We start from the raw sequence: 21,386 nt of genomic DNA, 5'->3' as shown, positions 1-21,386 counted from the left end.
CAGGAGTAGGACTTTAGAAAGCATGTGTCTATACCCTTAGCTCAAAACTTTGCACACAAAAATAATATAAAACCCGATGAAAACAAAGGCAGAAATAGAGTCACAGATTGTGAAGGCAGTTTAGTGAAATTTACCAAACGAAGCTTAATTAATCATGTTAAATTGCCATTAAAAACTCCTCAACAGAAATAACTATATAACATGTCTCTGCTACAACTTTTTAAACCATGGAGAAAAGAGGAAGAGATACTGGATAACTATAACTGCTATGAAGATGCTTTCAAAGCAAATGAAAGCGATATCACTGATGTGAACTTTACGCAGTACAAAACAATGTTGCACAATGAATAGCAACACGAAGAAGAACTTCAGGCTCAGCTAGATAAGGACTCTTCCGACAGTAGTCAACCTTCTGTAACAGGATGCCAAGAACCACTAGGACAGCCACTAATAGCAAATGAGGCAGAATTAGCTATGACAGAAGTGGAAAACACCATGTGTCACTATCAAGAAAATATAGAAGACTTAACTGTACAACAAACAAAACTTAACAAAGATCAGCGCACCATTTTTGAAGACATAACACAACAAATAGCACATGGTGTACAGCACGAAAATAAAGAATGTACCTGCCAAAATTACAAACCAATACTACTGTACATCAGTGGTGAAGCTGGGTCAGGAAAAACATTCTTAATCAAAATGATCAGCAAGTTCCTTCAGTAATTGACAAGCTACAAACTGTCAGCTGTTGTCACTGCCCCCACAGGTTTAGCTGCTTACAACATAGGCAGTGTCACTTTACACCGATTACAACTTCTTCCAGTAGAACACCAAAAACAAATTAGACTATTACAAACTTTCTGCAGAAGCGGCAATGGAACTACACAGAGTATTAAAGCAAATGAAAATGCTACTAATAGATGAAGTGAGCATGGTCTCTAATCTAATGTTGGCTTTGATTCACCTCAGATTGCAAGAAGTACTTAAAACAAACTACGAAGAACTCTTTGCAGGGAAACACATTATCGTTTTCGGAGATCTTCTACAATTGACACCAGTTAAAGGTGAACCTATTTTTGAAACCTTAGGACACAAACTCTGCCGCAAAACAGTTGGCAGCATAGGAAATGTCAACCTTTGGCAACATTTCCAATACAGAGAATTAACAGAAAAAATGTGGCAATCTGCAGATCTCACTTATGCCAACATCCTAAAAAATATTAGAGTTGGTGTACTATCTCAAGAAGCACAAGCAATATTGAGAAACTGGCACATTCATGCACTTTATGGCGAGAATGCATGTGCTACTGATGTTATGGAACAATTATTGCACAAAAATGTCAATTTTATGGCCTTAGTGCCAACTCTTTCAAGCTGTTCAAATTCAATGAAACAATGTTAAATAAAGAAATGCAACCAATAATCGAAATTTGCGCCACAGATAAACTAGACATACATGGTATGACACTACCCATGTGTGAGCAAGCCACAACAAGACTAAATAGCTTAGAAAATTCAATCTCCAACACAGCTGGATTGGAAGAAATATTAAAACTATCCTTAAATTGTAGAGTAATGCTTAAACATAACCTTGACTTAGAGCAAGGGCTAGTTAATGGAGCACTGGGTACAGTTGTTGGCTTTCAATCATACCCACGAGACACCAACATTCAGTTTGTAAATATTCGCTTTGACAAACTTTCAGAAGTGAAAAGAATAGGGCGCTCAACTGCTTGATTCCTGCTATTCAAGACATGCATGTACACAGAGAACAATTTTCTCTAACTCTTGCATATGCAGTCACCATTCATAAATCCCAAGGTCTTACCCTAGACAAAGCATTGATAGATATAGGAAACACAGGGGTCAATTTATGGAAATAATGTGCGCCGACAATTCCCGCGCAGAGGTGCCAAAACGTGCGAATCCAGTAAAAGTGCAAAAATCGCAGTGCAAGTGCGAAAATCGCAGGGAAACCAGCGCACATCGATTCGTGGAAGTCCGTGCGCGAGAAAAACATTGGATGAGAGCTAAAAATGTGCGCCGCGCACGCCGGTGCACATGTCATCCAACAGCGTGCGCCAAGGCCACTGCGAAATCGCACATAGCGCGGCGCACATCACAAAAGTAGGCGGAACACGGGGCGTAACACTCGGAATGGGGAACAACGGGTGAAAATATGGGCGTCACGGGGGAAGTACAGGAGGCAAGTGCGCGGAACGCCCACACGCTCGCCTACAACCCGTATTCATGGAATCGAATTGGGCAAACCAGCGCACGGTCAAAGACGCGCACAGGGCCAAACAAGTACGCCACAAGAAAGCAGGCGGTAGCGCCCCTGCGACTGAAAAAAATGTGCGCCAAAATGTGCGCTAACAAAAAGCACCCATATACAGCCATGATGAATGGGCCATACAGTGGCCCTCTAGGACAAATGAGGTGCCAAGGGGCACCGACAAACACAGACACCCGCTGTGTGAAAAATAGCGTGTGCACGTGTTCCTGGGTGCGCGGGAAGTTCAACACGCGATTGGCCAGGGTACGTGTACTACGGGGTGCGTGGGAAGTTCCACACGCGATTAGCCTGGGTATGTGTACTACGGGGTGCGCGGGAAGTTCCACACGCGATTGGCCTGGGTAGGTGTACTTCGGGGTGCGCGGGAAGTTCCACACGCGATTGGCCTGGGTACGTGTACTTCGGGGTGCGTGGGAAGTTCCACACGCGATTGGCCTGGGTACGTGTATTCCGAGGTGCGCGGGAAGATTCACACGCGATTTCAGCAGGGTACGTGTATTTCGGTGGTGCCGGGGAATGCTACACGTGATTTGGCCATGTGGGTCCTCCCAGGTGTTCCCTCTACACCCTCCACGGCCCCTGCAGGCAGCCCACACCACAGGGTACTACCCTGCACCCCTGCTCATGTCCCACAGGCAACCCATCCACCATGGCCATGCCCACCAGCCAACCCATATGTCACCTTGCACTACTGATCACCAACACATGTCTCCCATCACCCCCACCCCCCAGCCACCAGGGGCAGCCTCCACCAGGCCCCGACTCATGTCTCCCACCACCCCCACCCCCCAGCAGTGCAGGGGCAGCCTCCACCAGTCCCCCACTCATGTCCCCTATCACCCCCACCCCCCAGCCACCAGGGGCAGCCTCCACCAGGCCCCCACTCATGTCTCCCACCACCCCCACCCCCCAGCAGTGCAGGGGCAGCCTCCACCAGGCCCCCACTCATGTCTCCCATCACCCCCACCCCCCAGCAGTGCAGGGGCAGCCTCCACCAGGCCCCCACCCATGTCTACCACCACCCCCACCCCCAACCACCAGGGGCAGCCTCCACCAGGCCCCCACTCATATCTCCCATCACCCCCACCCCCCAGCAGTGCAGGGGCAGCCTCCACCAGGCCCCCACTCATGTCTCCCATCATCCACACGCGATTGGCCTGGGTACGTGTACTTCGGGGTGCGCGGGAAGTTCCACACGCGATTGGCCTGGGTACGTGTACTACGGGGTGCGCGGGAGGTTCCACACGCGATTGGCCTGGGTACGTGTACTTCGGGGTGCGCAGGAAGTTCCACGCGCGATTGGCCTGGGTACGTGTACTTCGGGGTGCGTGTGAACTTACACACGCGACTGGGCCTGTGAGAGTGGGGTACATGTATTCCAGGGGTGGGCGGGAATATTTACCCACGACTGGGCCTAGGAGAGCGTGCTACGTGTATTCCTGGGGTGGGCGGGAAGATTCACACGTTCGCCTACGACGTGCCGAAAAATAAATGGTCCAATCCTGAAACACGTACGCCAGCATGAAGCAGGCGTACGTTGACCCGCGCAGCATAAAAGTGCGCGCAAACAACAAACAAGCTCATACGCGAGGATGAATATACCGTTCCTAGCAGCAGTGGCCGTGGGTTACCAAAGGAGGAGGAGGAGGATAGTGAGGGCCCGAATATTCACTCCCAGAACCAGCCTTTTTGGGATGCCTGATGACCAGGTGTATGGGAGGTACAGGTTTCCCCCACACATAATACTGGACCTGGTCAGTGAGTGGGAGGATGACCTCACATCACCCACCCTGTGCTCCCAAGCACTCAGCCCCCTGGAGAAGGTCCTCAATGTACTGCACTTCTTGGCCACAGGATCATTTCAGCGGACAAGTGCCATAGTGGGTGGGGTGTCACAGGCCACGCAGTCACGCTGCCTACACCAGGTCTTGAACATCATCACTGCACGCCCATCAGTCCGTAGGCACATATACCTGCCCAGGACGCCTGCAGAAAGGCAGGCTGCCACCCTCGATTTCTACGGTGTGGCATAATTCCCAAAAGTGCTAGGTGCCATTGTCTGCACCCATGTGGCACTACGTCCCCCCAGGGCATCTGAGCACATCTATAGGAACCGCAAGCACTGGCATTCCATCAACGTACAGGTAGTATCTAATGCTAAGGGAATCATCACCTCAGTATATGCCAACTATCCAGGGTCCACCCACGACAGCTTAATTTACCGAATGTCTACCCTAAGCCGGGACCTAGAAGCTGGGCGGCATGGCGATACATGGCTGCTTGGTGAGTATGAATGCCACTGCACATGCATGCATGTCAGATGCAGAGTTATGTCACTACCCCACTAATGATACCCATCACCTCCTCACCAGGGGACAGTGCCTACCCACTGAGCACCCACATGATGACGCCAATTCGGAACCCCATCACGCCTCCAGAGGTAAGATACAACAAAGCCCATATTGCAACCCGGGGCATAGTGGAGCGCACATTCGGAGTGCTCAAGTCACGCTTTCGCTCCCTTGACCGTTCTGGCGGGCAGCTGTTATATGCGCCCCCAGTAGTGTGCAGGATCATAGTGGCAGCATGTGTCCTGCACAATGTTGCAACACGCCGGTGCCTGGCTGTGGACATGGTGGTGCCCCCACATCCCCAACCACATGCACGCCCGCTGCGCATGGGAGGGGAGAGGGCACAGGGTGAGGCAGCCCGTACGCAGCTGGTGGCTAATTACTTCACATAGAAATCACACCCCAGTGGAGTGCACACAGGCCTGGCACATACCATCTGATAAGCAATGATGACTCGACCTGACAATTAAGACGAACAAAGGGACAGTCAACTGTCAGAACAATAGCAGCCTGAGATTGTTCATGTGGAAGTGTCACAATGTGTGCATCCCTAGCTACACAAACACCACCAATGCATTGTCATCAAAAGACACTTCCATGCTGCAGAAATGAATACCCACTCGCAAAATACTACATGAAAACAGTGCCATGTCACCCAACCCCTCCCCGACACGGCCACACAACACACCATGGCATGTCATGCAATGTGAGAGGAAAGAAATGAATCCCCACAACATGCCCCAAGTGTCACCAGCTACAGTGTCCCTAATGGAAACATGTCCACACATGAAATGCTCACAGTAATGCAGGACCTACAACACACATTACCAAATACTTACCAAGAATACCAATCACCTACACAACCTCCAACCTACCTTAAACATGACATTAAAAATTTGCTAGCCTCACTACCTGATGATGCCAGCCCTCCGAACACTTCCAAGTATACAGTGTTAGCGCCATGCAAGAGTGTAGGTGCACTGCTTACAACATGGACTCCAGTTCCAAGGTGGACCGCATTGTGAAGACATGAGGAATGGACCTGCAAATTAAGAGGATGAGATGGATGCAGAAGCATTTATCAATACACCATGCAGTGTACAATACAACAACAATGTGCACTATGAACGTATACACAGTATTGACTACAGACTGCCCACACAGCTCATGGGAGTCCAATGTCACCATGTACGTCAATGTCACTTGGGCACACCCTTTGCAAGCCCATGGAAACGGGAAGCAGGAGGGGTGTGTGTCACAAAAACCCAAGCATCTGAACCAAATTCATGACAAGCCTGCATGTGCCCAGCCACAATGCAGCGTATGCCCACGGGTCCCCAAAAAAAAAAAAAAAAAAAAAATGGCCATTAATGGGCCCCGGGGGGTGGGGGAGGCCACCCAGGAGGTCCGAGGACAGGGTGCACACCAAAACCCACCTGTGTGGATCTTGCGAAAAAAAAACACCTACATGGGCTCATGGCCTACACGGCTACCCTATTGTGGGAGTATCACTGCTGTCGCTCTCCTCACCCTCTGCAGCTGCATCAGGAGGTGGTGGCACTATGGGAGGCAGCCCACGCAAAGCCCTAGTCTGTTCCTCCATGGCTGCAAGCATGCGGGTGTGGTAGGTCTCGTTCTGGAGGATAAGTGTGCGGAGGTCCCCATGCAACAACTCACAGGATGCCCGGACCTCCGCCCTAGTTGCCTGCATCTCAGCTGAGAGCGTACGTGTGAGACGCTCCAGCTGCTGTTCTGTCCTTCTGTTTGTTGAAGCCTCAAGCTCAACAAGAGTCGTCCTGAGGTGAAGGAGTTCCACCCTCAGGGCTTCCCTGTGGCCCTGGGACTCTATGGAAATGGCTTCCTGCATAGTCGCCAGTGCCGCCCGCCTGTCCCTGTCGGACGCCAACATATCCTCCCTGTGTGACTGGCAGATGGAGTTGGTTGCCTGCTGTAGTCGCTCCATCAGCCTTTCGGGGGGGACAATGGAAGTGGCCACCCTATCCATGGCCTGAGCCATCATCTCTGATGATGCTGCCTGTTGGGTTGCCATACCGTATATGGATTGCTCCCATGCGGTATTGCCAGGTGGCTGACGGCCACCCCGTCGGCGGCCACCACACCTGTCTGGGGCAAGCCGAACTGCGCCTTGCTGTGCCGGCACTGCCTGAGGCTGCAGGACTGCATTCCCCCTCTGATCTGCTGGCCCAGGAACAGGATCAGATGTCGCGGAGTGTGAACATGCATCTGTAACCACCAAAGGCGTACCTGCCAACACTGACATCCCCATTGAGGGTTCTAACCCTGGTGCAGGTGGGTCAGACAGAACAGAATCACTCCCAGGAACACTCACCTGCGATGGCACATAGGTCTCATCATCCGAATCGACACCTGAATACAGCTCGGGGGAGGTGCAGCCAGAGACACCCCTTGAGAGCACGACCTGCAGCAGTTGTGGGTTCTCACCCACCACCACACTACATCCCTCACTGGTGGTCGGTCGGCCCTCAGACCCCTCCTGGGTCTGCACCATCTCCACAACCCCAGCAGTATCAAGTGCATCATCCCCTGCAAAGACATAAAAGAAAACAAATGGAAACAGGCATTAGCACTATGGCACACAATTAGGGCTGAGAGGCTACAGAAACAGTACTTGATTGACACATGTCCCACATGACTAAAACCCTCCCATTCATGCACCGTCACTGCGTGTGATGGGGAGGCAGATGGCACACATTGATGACACCAAGATGGAAGATGAACACATTTGCTGCATGCTGCCTAGCAGTGGCATCACACATTGGCCAGTGATTGGCAGGTCAAATACACATGCCATCACACAGATGGCATGTACCCTAGCCATGAAGCGAAGAGGGAGAGGAGGTCACCAATTGTTCATTCAGTCCAGTTTGCTCATATAATTGATTTTTTCATTGAAATGGTTCAAATGTTTAACCTGCAGCTGCCAGTCCAAAATGGTCCTATAGCACAGGGACATGTCTAAACTAATCATGTCCAGGAAACTAAGCCAGTCCACTGAACCATAGCCATGTCAGACATGTGACAATAGGACTGAGAAATCCTGAGTAAAAGTGGTGGTATGCAAACAATCTGCCTGAATAAACAGTGGTAAATAAGCAACAATGTTGTGGCAAGATGACACTCCAAGGGCAACTGGCGTGGTGTTGGGCTGGATGTCTAATGTTGGCAGAAGGGATGCTGCTATACCCAAATGCTGGTGCCAAGAATGTATAGAAAGAGGCACATGGGTGACCTGAACCAATCAGGCACACACACCCTCTCCTGGCACCCAAACAGAAGCCCTCCCACACACACCATGCACATGGATGACACACACATGCATGTGCACTCACCGGACAATGCCTCGTAATCTGCCAGTTCTCCCACGCCTTGGATCTGTTCCTCCGTGCGTAGGTCCCAGCAACCTGCTCATGTGGAGTGAGTTCTATGTCGTCTGCTGGAGACCCACCTCCAGTCACTAGAGTTGCGGCATGACTTGAGGCCAGCTTATTCTTTGCCCTGTGCTTCAGGTCATTCCAGCGCTTGTAGCATTCATTAGCTGTGCGCCTCACGATTCCAAGGGCACTTATGATGTCCGCAATGGTCTGCCAGTGTGCCTGACGTTGTGCAGGTGCGGTCTTGTATCCTGCAACAATCACCATTTCGCGGTCATGTGCGGACACATACTCTACAAGTGCATTCAGTTCGGCCTCATTGAAGCTGGGCTTCCTTGACGGGCCGGACTATGTAGCTGTGTCTGGGGCATCAGCCTCTACTGGACGAGCACTCTTCCTCTTCCGCTTGGAAGGTGGTGGGGATCCTGAGTGTCCTACGCCGCTCTGGACACTAGGGGCAGGAGCGTGGGATTGCACACTCAGCATGGGAGTTGGTGCAGGCATTAGCTCAAGTGTGATGGTGTCAGGGGGAATGTCAGCATGATGGACTTGGACCGACACTGTCCTGGCTGGGTGTGTGAGAGGTGGGGTGGATGGAGCCGCAGCTGCCCCTGCAGCCTCCCCAGCCTGCCTACGCGGGGCAGCAGATGACCTAGCTGCCCCTGATCCACGTGGCCTGATGACACCAACGTTCACCGGCGCACGTGGCCTAGACCTGCTGACCTGGAAGTCAGCCATGGAGTCACCCTGTGCCAGGTCTGGTTCCACAGTGGGCTGGTCCAACAAGGGCTGAGCATGGATGGTGTCAGCCACGTTAACCTCAACCGGGGGGGGGGCCTGGGTGTCCCTGGCTGCTCCTCCACACATGGGGGGGCTAGGGGCACCCTGCAAGTCACAGCCACGTCCCCTACTGGATCCACCACGGCCACCACTTGGGGCTCGGCCACCTTTGCCACCCTTACGGCTTGGTCGCCTCCCAGCCATGGCACTGATGTTATTGTGCGTATGGGAGTCGATGTGAACTATTGTCCTGGGCAATTGGGGGTCAAAGGGGTTGGGTACCAGATGGTAATCGTACCCTAGTGCTCTAGCAAGGCTGTATGTCACCCCTGGGGAAAGATGACGGGTCACGCAATGCACAGGCACCCCAAAAAAGGTAAGTAAGGTGCACGCAACCCCTCCTAGACCACGTGCGTGGAAAAATAAACATGCACTACGCTGTGGCACCCAGAAACACAAGAATGAACGTGTGCGTGTCACACGCAGCCTAGAATGACCTCTGAAGGGGTACGCAACACACGGGGCAAGCACAGATGTTAAATACGTGCGCGACTCACCGTCTGCCAGGAACAAAAGCGTGAAAAATATGCGCGCGTGCGCGTTGGCAACACCCCCGCCAAAAGAAGAATTGTACGCTGTCTGAGGAGACAGGACAACAGTAGAAGGGAAAACTGTTTGAGGAAACAGGCCCAGGAAAAAGAGGAAAAGAGAAAAAGCTGTCAGAGGTAACAGGGAGTACGAACTGGAAACGCCGTGAAGTAAATCGCGTGTGAACCGACAAGAAGTACAGATTTCACCCACTCGCTCTCCACGAAAAGCACGTAAAAGGAAATGGCGTTCTACACATACCTTTTATACACACGTCACAGACGCGCATACGCGATGAGGCCATTTCCACCAATTACGCGCTTTGACACTCGGACGTGTATCTCTTTATTTTTACACGTGCCATTCTCTACGGCCATGCGCGTGACGTCACAGCTGCGCATGGTGGCCTTTGGGCCAATGAAATCGCATATGCGAGCACATGTGGTAAAACTGCACGTCCGAGTGTCATCGCGTGTAATCGGAGGGAAGTGAGCGTACACGCGATTGGCCTGGGTACATGTATTTCTGGGGTGCGCAGGAAGTTTCACACGCGATTGGTGGAAATCCACGTGTGCTCTGTCATCACGTGTAATGAGGGAAACACCCGCGTGCGTCACGTCACAGACGCGCTTACGCGCTAAGGGCCTTTGGTCCAATGAAATTCCATATGCGTGCTGACGTGCATACGCGCTAAGGGCCTTTCCTCGATTTACACGCAGACGTGCAGGATTTTCACGTGCCAAATCACTCCGTATCAAGCTGGCCACGTGTAAGCACACGGAAGACCACGCTCCTGCCCACAAGGCCGACTTACTGCCCCCCAGAGCCCCGAGCACGCTCCCACCTGCCATCTGCTGCTGCCTGACTGCCTGCTGCCCACGTGCCCTGCCATTTGCTGCCTGCACATCAGCCAGGGGTGCTGTTGCTGTGACCACCCCTGCTGGAACCGAAGACTCCCGACTGGGATTCCATCGCTCCACAGCCCAGCCCCAGGACCCTGTTGCCCACCCACTCCTGGCTCTGGGGTTGTCATGTCAGGCACTGCAACATCTGGCACCACTGACAACCCCCGGCCAGAGAGGCAGAGGGGCACCAGCTTCACTGCCACCAAAGTTGGTGTCCTGGTGGAGCAAGTCCTGGGGCAGTATGATGCCCTCTACGGAAGTGTGCGCACCGACAAGGAAGGACGGACTCGGATCTGGACGGACATCGTGACTGCCATCAACGCGGAGGGGGTGGCAGTCCGCGACTTCCAACATGTCAAGAAGCGCTGGGAGGACTTCAGGTCCAGGACCCTGAACAAGACCCGGCGCCTCTTGAAGGCAGCGGATGCCAAGGGGCGCCGGGGCCACTTGTCGGAAGATCAGATGAGGGTCCTGGAACGCATATCCCCAGCGCTCCACGTCCAGGTCCTTGAGAGGCAGACCCGTCTGGAGTCGAGCGGTAAGTGCACATGCATCATGATTGTAAGCTGTGCGTGTGGTGATGTGCCAGTAGTGTGCCGGTTGCACATCTGTTTGTATGGGGCCGAGTATGGGTAGGGGTGTACAGGACCGTGAGGATAACACATGCGAGGGCTGTCATGTGTGAGGCATGGATGGTGCTTGTGTGTGTAGGCTTGCATGCCAAATGCAGTTGTGTGGGCACACATATTTGGATGAATATGTATGTAAGTGGGCATGTTCGTGATGTCACGCATGTATGTTGTTTTCAGCTGCATGTATCAGCACTGTGTGCATGTGCATGTGTGTGTATTTGACAAGGGTGCAACAGTGAGGCAACATGGATGCATGTGACAGCGGGATGTGGAAGCCTGATTGGCAGATGTGACATGGATGCCCATCGGAACACTGTGACAGTTGGCTGAGGTGTACACATGCATGCAAGTGTGGTGGTGTCCGTGCATGTGTAGTGCACTCCCTGTGTTGCATGTGATGTCTGGCTCACCTTTGCCTGCTCATGCTGTTGTATGTGTATGGATGGTGCTGGCAGTTGCGATGTGGCTGTGGTATGGCTCATGTGTGCAAGTTGAAATGACATGTGTGTTGCCGATTGTGATGCCATGTCTGAGGTTTGCCAATGCCACTCATGTGCAACTGTCATGTGTGTATGTGTCCATTGTACAGTGCCCTGATGCATGTGTTTTATTTCTCCCTGTCTGCAGCGTCAACTGATGAAGAGGGCGGAGAAGGTGCTGTGGAGCACAGCGGCGGGGAGCGCACCGCCAGCCGGAGACGCAAGGGCCGGCTCCCCTCCCAGGTTGTGATCTCGTCGGGGAGTGAGGAGTCCGGTGCCACGTCCCAGGCCGCAGCTGCCGGGGGGAGGTCCAAGAGGCGGAGGTCGAAGTTGGACTCCTCGGCAGCAGAAGGGGCAGCTGGGACCCCACAGGGCCCAACGGGGGAAGATGACATGGAGTCATCCAGGTTGGTGGGGGGTTTGGTGGAGGAGGAGGCCGTGCAAGCAACAGAGACGGGGTCTGGAGGTGGGGATTCCACTGGTGCTAGTGGTGCAGTGCAGGACCAGGGACAGAAGGCAGCACAGGTTGCCGCGGAGGTGCCTGTGTGCAATCCTGTCCCTGATCCTGTCACTGCATCATCTTGCACCAGCAGGGATGCCCACGTCCAGACCCGTTTTCAGGCAGGGGATGAGCTCACGACAACTGGCCTTCCTCTGCCTGCGGACGTGGCTATCCGGGTCCGGGTTGAGCCTGTCCTGACTGGTGTGGCGTTGCGTCAACGGGCCATGCGAGGTGACCTGCAGTCTTTTCATGAGGAGACTGCACGTCATCTCGAATGGCTTGTTGAACGCGTCCGCCTACTGGGACAGGTCACCCAGGCCAGATTCCTCCGTTTGATGGGGCTTGCTACGACCCCCTCCTCAACTGAACCCCCTATGCGCCAGCCGTCCTCCGTGCCATCTTCCCACCCATCAGTCACCTGGGTGCCCTGTGGAGCTGCCTCTGACGGTGCGACCAGGCTGGTGGAGGAGGCATCCCTGCCACAGTAGGGAGTCGGACGTCCAGCAGGGGTGGCCACATCAACGACTGCACCCCAGCCAGTGGAGGATGTGCAGGCAGCAGGAGGCAGTGCACGGGTAGAGGCGCAGCAGCAGCAACGTGGTGGGAGCCATGATGGCTCGGGGCCTTCCACATCAGAGGGGCAGGCATCGGCCGGAGGGCAGGAGGACCCAGGACAGGAAGTGTCTTCCGTGTGGCAGCGGTTGGGCCACGCCATAGATGCGGAGCGGCAGCGGGCGGAAGAGGCATGGCTCACGATGGTCAGGGCGGAGAACTCCATGCGGAGGGCCCTGAGGCGTACCGAGTGCCTCGAGGCAATCCGCAGGGAGTTTGGGGGGAACATGTGGACGGCCCTGCGGATCCTCGGGGCCATGGAGGAGGAGCACCTCCGGGACATTGAGCAGGAGTTTGATGATGCCCTGGCCCGGAACATCCCGAAGTGAGCTGTCGGACTAGCCCGCTGCCCTTGTAAATAGTTATATAGTTAGTGTTAGCTTTCCTTTGGTTTAGCATTTTTTTTTGGACCTTTTGGACAATGGGCCACATTTTTCTATATAGTTATTTTTTTTAGGTAGTGTTATTAGATAGGTTTCATTTCTTCGGTTGGGATCATGGACCCTGGATTGTTTATCTGTACATAGTTGACTTTTGGATTTTCAATTTTTATTATGATTTTGCCATGGAGCAATGGTTCTTCGATTTGAATTTTCCATTGATTTACTTTTGTGGACTGTGACTTTGGACACCTTTCCTTTGCATTATGATTTGTGGTTTTGCATTATTTCACGGACCTGCTGTTTTTTTTTTTTAAATTTCTATTATTGTTTGTTTATTTATGTTGCTTTTAATACATATTTTTTCTTCAAAGTTCAATGTGTAGTATCATCTCATTGGTTTCATGCATATCATGATATGGGTTTTGACATTCACTGACACCCATTGGGTGTATGTGAGGGACATGTGTTCATTTCCAAACTTGCAATTGGGCTTCTGTCATGTTTTTGCCATTTCTAAGTGGGTGGATGCAATACTCGGGTGGGTGTTTGCCATTTGGAGGCTGACCATAAGGGCCAGGGATCTACATTGTGGTGACATGTTGCTGGGAGACATGAGTGGGGGCCTGGTGGAGGCTGCCCCTGGTGGCTGGGGGGTGGGGGTGATAGGGGACATGAGAGGGGGCCTGGTGGAGGCTGCCCCTGGTGGCTGGGGCGTGGGGGTGCAGGGAGACATGAGTGGGGGCCTGGTGGAGGCTGCCCCTGGTGGCTGGGGGGTGGGGGTGGTGGGAGACATGAGTGGGGGCCTGGAGGAGGCTGCCCCTGCACTGCTGGGGGGTGGGGGTGGTGGTAGACATGAGTGGGGGCCTGTTGGAGGCTGCCCCTGCACTGCTGGGGGGTGGGGGTCATAGGGGACATGAGTGGGGGCCTGGTGGAGGCTGCCCCTGGTGGCTGGGTGGTGGGGGTGCAGGGAGACATGAGTTGGACATGGGTGGGGGCCTGGTGGAGGCTGCCCCTGGTGGCTGGGGGGTGGGGGTGATGGGAGACATGAGTGGGGGCCTGGTGGAGGCTGCCCCTGGTGGCTGGGTGGTGGGGGTGATAGGGGACATGAGTGGGGGCCTGGTGGAGGCTGCCCCTGCACTGCTGGGGGGTGGGGGTGGTGGTAGACATGAGTGCGGGCCTGGTGGAGGCTGCCCATGCACTGCTGGGGGGTGGGGGCGGTGGTAGACATGGGTGGGGGCCTGGTGGAGGCTGCCCCTGGTGGCTGGGGGGTGGGGGTGCAGGGAGACATGAGTTGGACATGAGTGGGGGCCTGGTGGAGGCTGCCCCTGGTGGGTGGGGGGTGGGGGTGGTGGTAGACATGAGTGGGGGTCTGGTGGAGGCTGCCCTGGTGGCTGGGGGTGGGGGTGGAGGGAGACATGAGTGGGGGCCTGGTGGAGGTTGTCCCTGCACTGCTGGGGGGGTGGGGGTGGTGGTAGACATGAGTGGGGGCCTGGTGGAGGCTGCCCCTGCACTGCTGGGGGTGGGGGTGGTGGTAGACATGGGTGGGGGCCTGGTGGAGGCTGCCCCTGGTGGCTGGGGGGTGGGGGTGATAGGGGACATGAGTGGGGGCCTGGCGGAGCCTGTCCCTGGTGGCTGGGGGGTGGGGGTGAAGGGAGACATGAGTGGGGGCCTGGTGGAGGCTTCCCCTGGTGGGTGGGGGGTAGGGGTGGTTATAAACATGGGTGGGGGCCTGGTGGAGGCTGCCCCTGCACTGCTGGGGGGTGGGGGTGATAGGGGACATGAGTGGGGGCCTGGTGGAGGCTGCCCCTGGTGGCTGGGGGGTGGGGTTGCAGGGAGACCTGAGTGGGGGCCTGGTGGAGGCTGCCCCTGGTGGGTGGGGGCTGGGGGTGGTGGTAGACAGGGGTGGGGGCCTGGTGGTGGCTGCCCCTGCACTGCTGGGGGTGGGGGTGATAGGGGACATGAGTGGGGGCCTGCTGGAGGCTGCGCCTGGTGGCTGGGGGTGGGGGTGCAGGGAGACATGAGTTGGACATGAGTGGGGGCCTGGTGGAGGCTGCCCCTGGTGGCTGGGGGGTGGGGTTGGTGGGAGACATGAGTGGGGGCCTGGTGGAGGCTGCCCCTGCACTGCTGGGGGGTGGGGGTGGTGGTAGACATGAGTGGGGGCCTGGTGGAGGCTGCCCCTGCACTGCTGGGGGGTGGGGGTGATAGGGGACATGAGTGGGGGCCTGGTGGAGGCTGCCCCTGGTGGCTAGGGGGTGGGGGTGCAGGGAGACATGAGTTGGACATGAGTGGGGGCCTGGTGGAGGCTGCCCCTGGTGGGTGGGGGGTGGGGCTGGTGGTAGACATGGGTGGGGGCCTGGTGGAGGCTGCCCCTGCACTGCTGGGGGGGGGGTGGGGGTGATAGGGGACATGAGTGGGGGCCTGGTGGAGGCTTCCCCTGGTGGCTGGGGGGTGGGGGTGCAGGGAGACATGAGTTGGATATGAGTGGGGGCCTGGTGGAGGCTGCCCCTGGTGTCTGGGGGGTGGGGGTGATAGGAGACATGAGTGGGGGCCTGGTGGAGGCTGCCCCTGGTGGCTGGGGGGTGAAGGTGATAGGGGACATGAGTGGGGGCCTGGTGGGGGCTGCCCCTGGTGGCTGGGGGGTGGGGGTGCAGGGAGACATGAGTGGGGGCCTGGTGGAGGCTGCCCCTGGTCGGTGGGGGTGGTGGTAGACATGGGTGGGGGCCTGGTGGAGGCTGCCCCTGCACTGCTGGGGGGTGGAGGTGATAGGGGACATGAGTGGGGGCCTGGTAGAGGCTGCCCCTGGTGGCTGGGGGGTGGGGGTGCAGGGAGACATGAGTTGGACATGAGTGGGGGCCTAGTGGAGGCTGCCCCTGGTGGGTGGTGGGGTGGGGGTGGTGGTAGACATGGGTGGGGGCCTAGTGGAGGCTGCCCCTGCACTGCTGGGGGGTGGGGGTGATAGGGGACATGAGTGGGGGCCTGGTGGAGACTGCCCCTGGTAGCTGGGGGGTGGGGGTGCAGGGAGACATGAGTGGGGGCCTAGTGGAGGCTGGCCCTGGTGGGTGGTGGGGTGGGGGTGGTGGTAGACATGGGTGGGGGCCTGGTGGAGGCTGCCCCTGCACTGCTGGGGGGTGGGGGTGATAGGGGACATGAGTGGGGGCCTGGTGGAGGCTGCCCCTGGTGGCTGGGGGGTGGGGGTGATGGGAGACATGAGTGGGGGCCTGGTGGAGGCTGCCCCTGGGGGGTGGGGGTGATAGGGGACATGAGTGGGGGCCTGGTGGAGGCTGCCCCTGCACTGCTGGGGGGTGGGGCGGTGGTAGACATGAGTGAGGGCCTGGTGGAGGCTGCCCCTGGTGGCTGGGGGGTGGGGGTGCAGGGAGACATGAGTTGGACATGAGTGGGGGCCTGGTGGAGGCTGCCCCTGGTGGCTGGGGGGTGGGGGTGATGGGAGACATGAGTGGGGGCCTGGTGGAGGCTGCCCCTGGTGCCTGGGGGGTGGGGGTGATAGGGGACATGAGTGGGGGCCTGATGGAGGCTGCCCCTGCACTGCTGGGGGGTGGGGGTGGTGGTAGACATGAGTGGGGGCCTGGTGGAGGCTGCCCCTGCACTCCTGGGGGGTGGGGGTGGTGGTAGACATGGGTGGGGGCCTGGTGGAGGCTGCCCCTGGTGGCTGGGGGGTGGGGGTGATGGGGACATGAGTGGGGGCCTGGTGGAGGCTGCCCCTGGTGGCTGGGGGGTGGGGGTGCAGGGAGACATGAGTGGGGGCCTAGTGGAGGCTGCCGCTGGTGGGTGGTGGGGTGGGGGTGGTGGTAGACATGGGTGGGGGCCTGGTGGAGGCTGCCCCTGCACTGCTGGGGGGTGGGGGTGATAGGGGACATGAGTGGGGGCCTGGTGGAGACTGCCCCTGGTGGCTGGGGGGTGGGGGTGCAGGGAGACATGAGTGGGGGCCTAATGGAGGCTGGCCCTGGTGGGTGGTGGGGTGGGGGTGGTGGTAGACATGGGTGGGGGCCGGGTGGAGGCTGCCCCTGCACTGCTGGGGGGTGGGGGTGATAGGGGACATGAGTGGGGGCCTGGTGGAGGCTGCCCCTGGTGGCTGGGGGGTGGGGGTGATGGGAGACATGAGTGGGGGCCTGGTGGAGGCTGCCCCTGGTGGCTGGGGGGTGGGGGTGATAGGGGACATGAGTGGGGGCCTGGTGGAGGCTTCCCCTGCACTGCTGGGGGGTGGGGCGGTGGTAGACATGAGTGAGGGCCTGGTGGAGGCTGCCCCTGGTGACTGGGGGGTGGGGGTGCAGGGAGACATGAGTTGGACATGAGTGGGGGCCTGTTGGAGGCTGCCCCTGGTGGCTGGGGGGTGGGGGTGATGGGAGACATGAGTGGGGGCCTGGTGGAGGCTGCCCCTGGTGCCTGGGGGGTGGGGGTGATAGGGGACATGAGTGGGGGCCTGGTGGAGGCTGCCCCTGCACTGCTGGGGCGTGGGGGTGGTGGTAGACATGAGTGTGGGCCTGGTGGAGGCTGCCCCTGCACTGCTGGGGTGTGGGGGTGGTGGTAGACATGAGTGGGGGCCTGGTGGAGGCTGCCCTGGTGGCTGGGGGGTGGGGGTGATAGGGGGACATGAGTGGGGGCCTGGTGGAGGCTGCCCCTGGTGGCTGGGGGGTGGGGGTGCAGGGAGACATGAGTGGGGGCCTAGTGGAGGCTGCCACTGGTGGGTGGGGGTGTGGGGGTGGTGGTAGACATGGGTGGGGGCCTGGTGGAGGCTGCCCCTGCACTGCTGGGGGGTGGGGGTGATGGGGACATGAGTGGGGGCCTGGTGGAGGCTGCCCCTGGTGACTGGGGGTGCAGGAAGACATGAGTTGGACATGAGTGGGGGCCTGGTGGAGGCTGCCCCTGGTGGCTGGGGGGTGGGGGTGATGGGAGACATGTGTGGGGGACTGGTGGAGGCTGCCCCTGGTGGCTGGGGGGTGGGGGTGATAGGGGACATGAGTGGGGGCCTGGTGGAGGCTGCCCCTGCACTGCTGGGGGGTGGGGGCGGTGGTAGACATGAATGGGGGCCTGGTGGAGGTTGCCCCTGCACTGCTGGGGGGTGGGGTGATAGGGGACATGAGTGGGGGCCTGGTGGAGGCTGCCCCTGGTGGCTGGGGGGTGGGGGTGATGGGAGACATGAGTGGGGGCCTGGTGGAGGCTGCCCCTGGTGGCTGGGGGGTGGGGGTGATGGGAAACATGGGTGGGGGCCTGGTGGAGGCTGCCCCTGGTGGCTGGGGGTGCAGGGGGACATGCGTTGGTGGGCAGTAGTGCAAGGTGACATGTGGGTTGGCTGGGGGGCATGGCCATGGTGGATGGGGTGCCTGCAGGACATGTGCAGGGTAGGCCCCTGTGGTGTGGGCCACCTGCAGGGGCCGTGGAGGGTGTAGAGGGAACACCTGGGAGGACCCACACGTGCAATTCACGTGTGGTGCTCCCCGCGCACCCCTGTAATACACGTACCCTGATGGAATCGCATGTGATACTTCCCGCGCACCCCTGAAATACACGTACCCTGCTGATTTTGCGTGTGATACTTCCCGCGCACCCCTGAAATACACGTACCCTGCTTCTTTTGCGTGTGATCCTTCCCGTACACCCTTGGAATACACGTACCCTGCTGTTTTTGCGTGTGATACTTCCCGCGCACCCCTGGAATACACGTACCCTGATGGAATCGCGTGTGATACTTCCCGCGCACCCCTAAAATACACGTACCCTGCTGCTTTTGCGTGTGATACTTCCCGCGCACCCCTGAAATACACGTACCCTGCTGTTTTTGCGTGTGATACTTCCTGCGCACCCCTGGAATACACGTACCCTGATGGAATCGCGTGCGATACTTCCCGCGCACCCCTGAGATACACGTACCCTGCTGCATTTGCGTGTGATACTTCCCGCGCACCCCTGAAATACACGTACCCTGCTGCTTTTGCGTGTGATACTTCCCGCGCACCCCTGAAATACACGTACCCTGCTGCTTTTACGTGTGTTACTTCCCACGCACCCCTGATGCACACGTACACAGGACAATCGCGTGTGAAACTTCCCGCGAACCACTGAAATACACGTTCCCCGCTTGGCGTCTGCTGTTTGCCAGCCCTGTGAACTGGTCCAGGGTTAGCGCAGCCCTTTGCGATTATTTGGGGATTTTGAAGGCTTTTCCTTGCGCGAGGGCATTCTTGGGGGCGTAACTGGCGCTGCTGCAGGGTCGCTGCGTCACGCTGCGCCACTGCTGGTTTTGGATGCGAAAATCCATGAATACGCTGTGCGCGGAAATCGATTTTAGCGCACGCGGCTGGCGCAGACATTCGCACGGGCACGCTGTGCGCCAGCCGCGTGCGCCACTTTTGTGCGAATTTTTATGAATTACCCTGACAGTCTTTAAAGAAGGCATGAGCTACGTAGCACTATCACGCTTACGTACACTTGACGGTCTATTTCTAAACCACTTTGATGCAAGTAAAGTGAACGCTGATATTCCTTCATTTTAGAATACAGTAGACTACGTTCACTGTACAGCCCCCATCTCAAACACTATCCTGTTCCAGAAAAAGTAAAACGTGTTAAAAGAAAACAAATTAAAACAGAAATGCAACAGAATCTCACAGCAAATCCTTCAAAGAAAACAAAGGAAGGTAAAGCTTCTTCAAGTACCACAAGCAAAGAAGAACCTATTAGGGAAAGTAAACCAGGTACTTCTTCAAAGAAGAAAGACAAACTCCGAAAAAAGCACTCAGATACAGAACTAGCTGGTCCATTCAAATTTGCAAATGAAACTGGTGTAAGTTGCTAGGCAAATTTAGCAATAAATATTCTATTGCAATTGCCACCAATTGTTAACAACATTTACTTACACAGTACAGACCAATCGTGTTTACAAATGTTAGTCCTTCATAGAAACGCAACAAATAATCCTGACAACACGTACAGTGTTCACGGAATAAGACAAGAATTGGACTAGTGTGCTGGAATAGTGAAATTCACTATAAACTCACAAGAAGATCCACACAAATTTCTAATGTACTTACTACAAGTCCTGGAAAACAAAAGCATACCTATAAATGAAATCTTCCAGATTTCATACGTGTGGAAACATCCATGCACTCTCTGTAGCAATGTGATACAGGAACAAATCCCAAATGAGCGCTTTTTGTATGTATCCATACCTAATTGTGAATCCATTCCATTTCAGCATCTTGTACAGAATGCAAATCATGGCAGATTATGTACTATGTGTAATTCAGACAATCGCTCCACCTTACTAATACAAACACATAGTAAGTACATAATACTTATGCTGCTACATTATAAAGCAGATGGTACCAAAAACAACTGCAAGCTGACTGGATTCACACACGGTCAAGTGTCACTTGGAAAGAAAACCTTTACAACAGTAGGTATAATCTACCATGCAGGAGCCACAACCAATGCAGGTCACTACACTGCATACATTTAAAAGAAATGTGGATGGGTGGAATGTAATGATACCACCATTACTCTAAAGCAGAGATTACCTGCTAATCTTACAAACGCTTATTTAATCTTCTTGAAGCCAAAGTTTCATAACTGATGTGTACTTCTACATTACCAAAAAAAGAAGTGAAAGGCTACAAACAGTTAGAATACGCCATCAGGTATCTAACTGCCCAAGACTGTATAACAAGGACACAGATAAATGAATACCACACAACTGTAAAAATAAATGCACAGTTAGAATACGCCAACAGGTATCTAGCTGTTGTTAAAAATCGGCAACAAGGCAACAAACATAACATTAAGCAGAAAGAACAAGGAAACACTCAAAGAAAACAAAGAAATAGTTTGTAGCATAGCAAATTAAGTTTTTTTTTAATCTGACAAGGATTTTTGTTTCCCCCAGACCCAAGGATTAGAAAAACAAGCACAAAAACTGAGCACAATGCACAGTAAATTGGTTTGTGAACTAAATATGAGGGTAAAAAAAAAAAACGGAATTGTCTATTATACTTTGTGAAAAATCTTTATAAAATGCAAACACTAACATGCTTTTTTCTTTTATCACAGAAATCAAAAAAGGCTTCTTTCGGCAAGTACTGCATTCATGTAACACATGTATGGATTCTGAACAAATTAAAGTGTAAGTATAATAACAGTCATTTCATACATATGCGAATGTACATGGCTAATCTGTGGCAGTAAAATAGTGCAGTGCCTGCAGGCTGGGCATAGCATCTTTGATGAACAACCTACCTCCTACACCCTACAGCCGAGCAAGAAAGACTATAGGTCCTACCCACAACCATCACTCCATATAAAAGCCATGGTGCTTCTATTTTCACTACTTCTAAGTTTAGTTTTTGGTGCATGGTCTGCAACCATGCAGCCAAGACACTACAACGTGCACACAACCACCACACCATGCCCATGTTCACTCATAACCTCACT

Source organism: Ambystoma mexicanum, chromosome 11 (genome assembly GCF_040938575.1).
Source record: "Ambystoma mexicanum isolate Mex_15411 chromosome 11, UKY_AmexF1_1, whole genome shotgun sequence".
NCBI classification, from domain to species: Eukaryota; Metazoa; Chordata; class Amphibia; order Caudata; family Ambystomatidae; genus Ambystoma; species Ambystoma mexicanum.
This window is presented reverse-complemented; position numbering follows the sequence as displayed.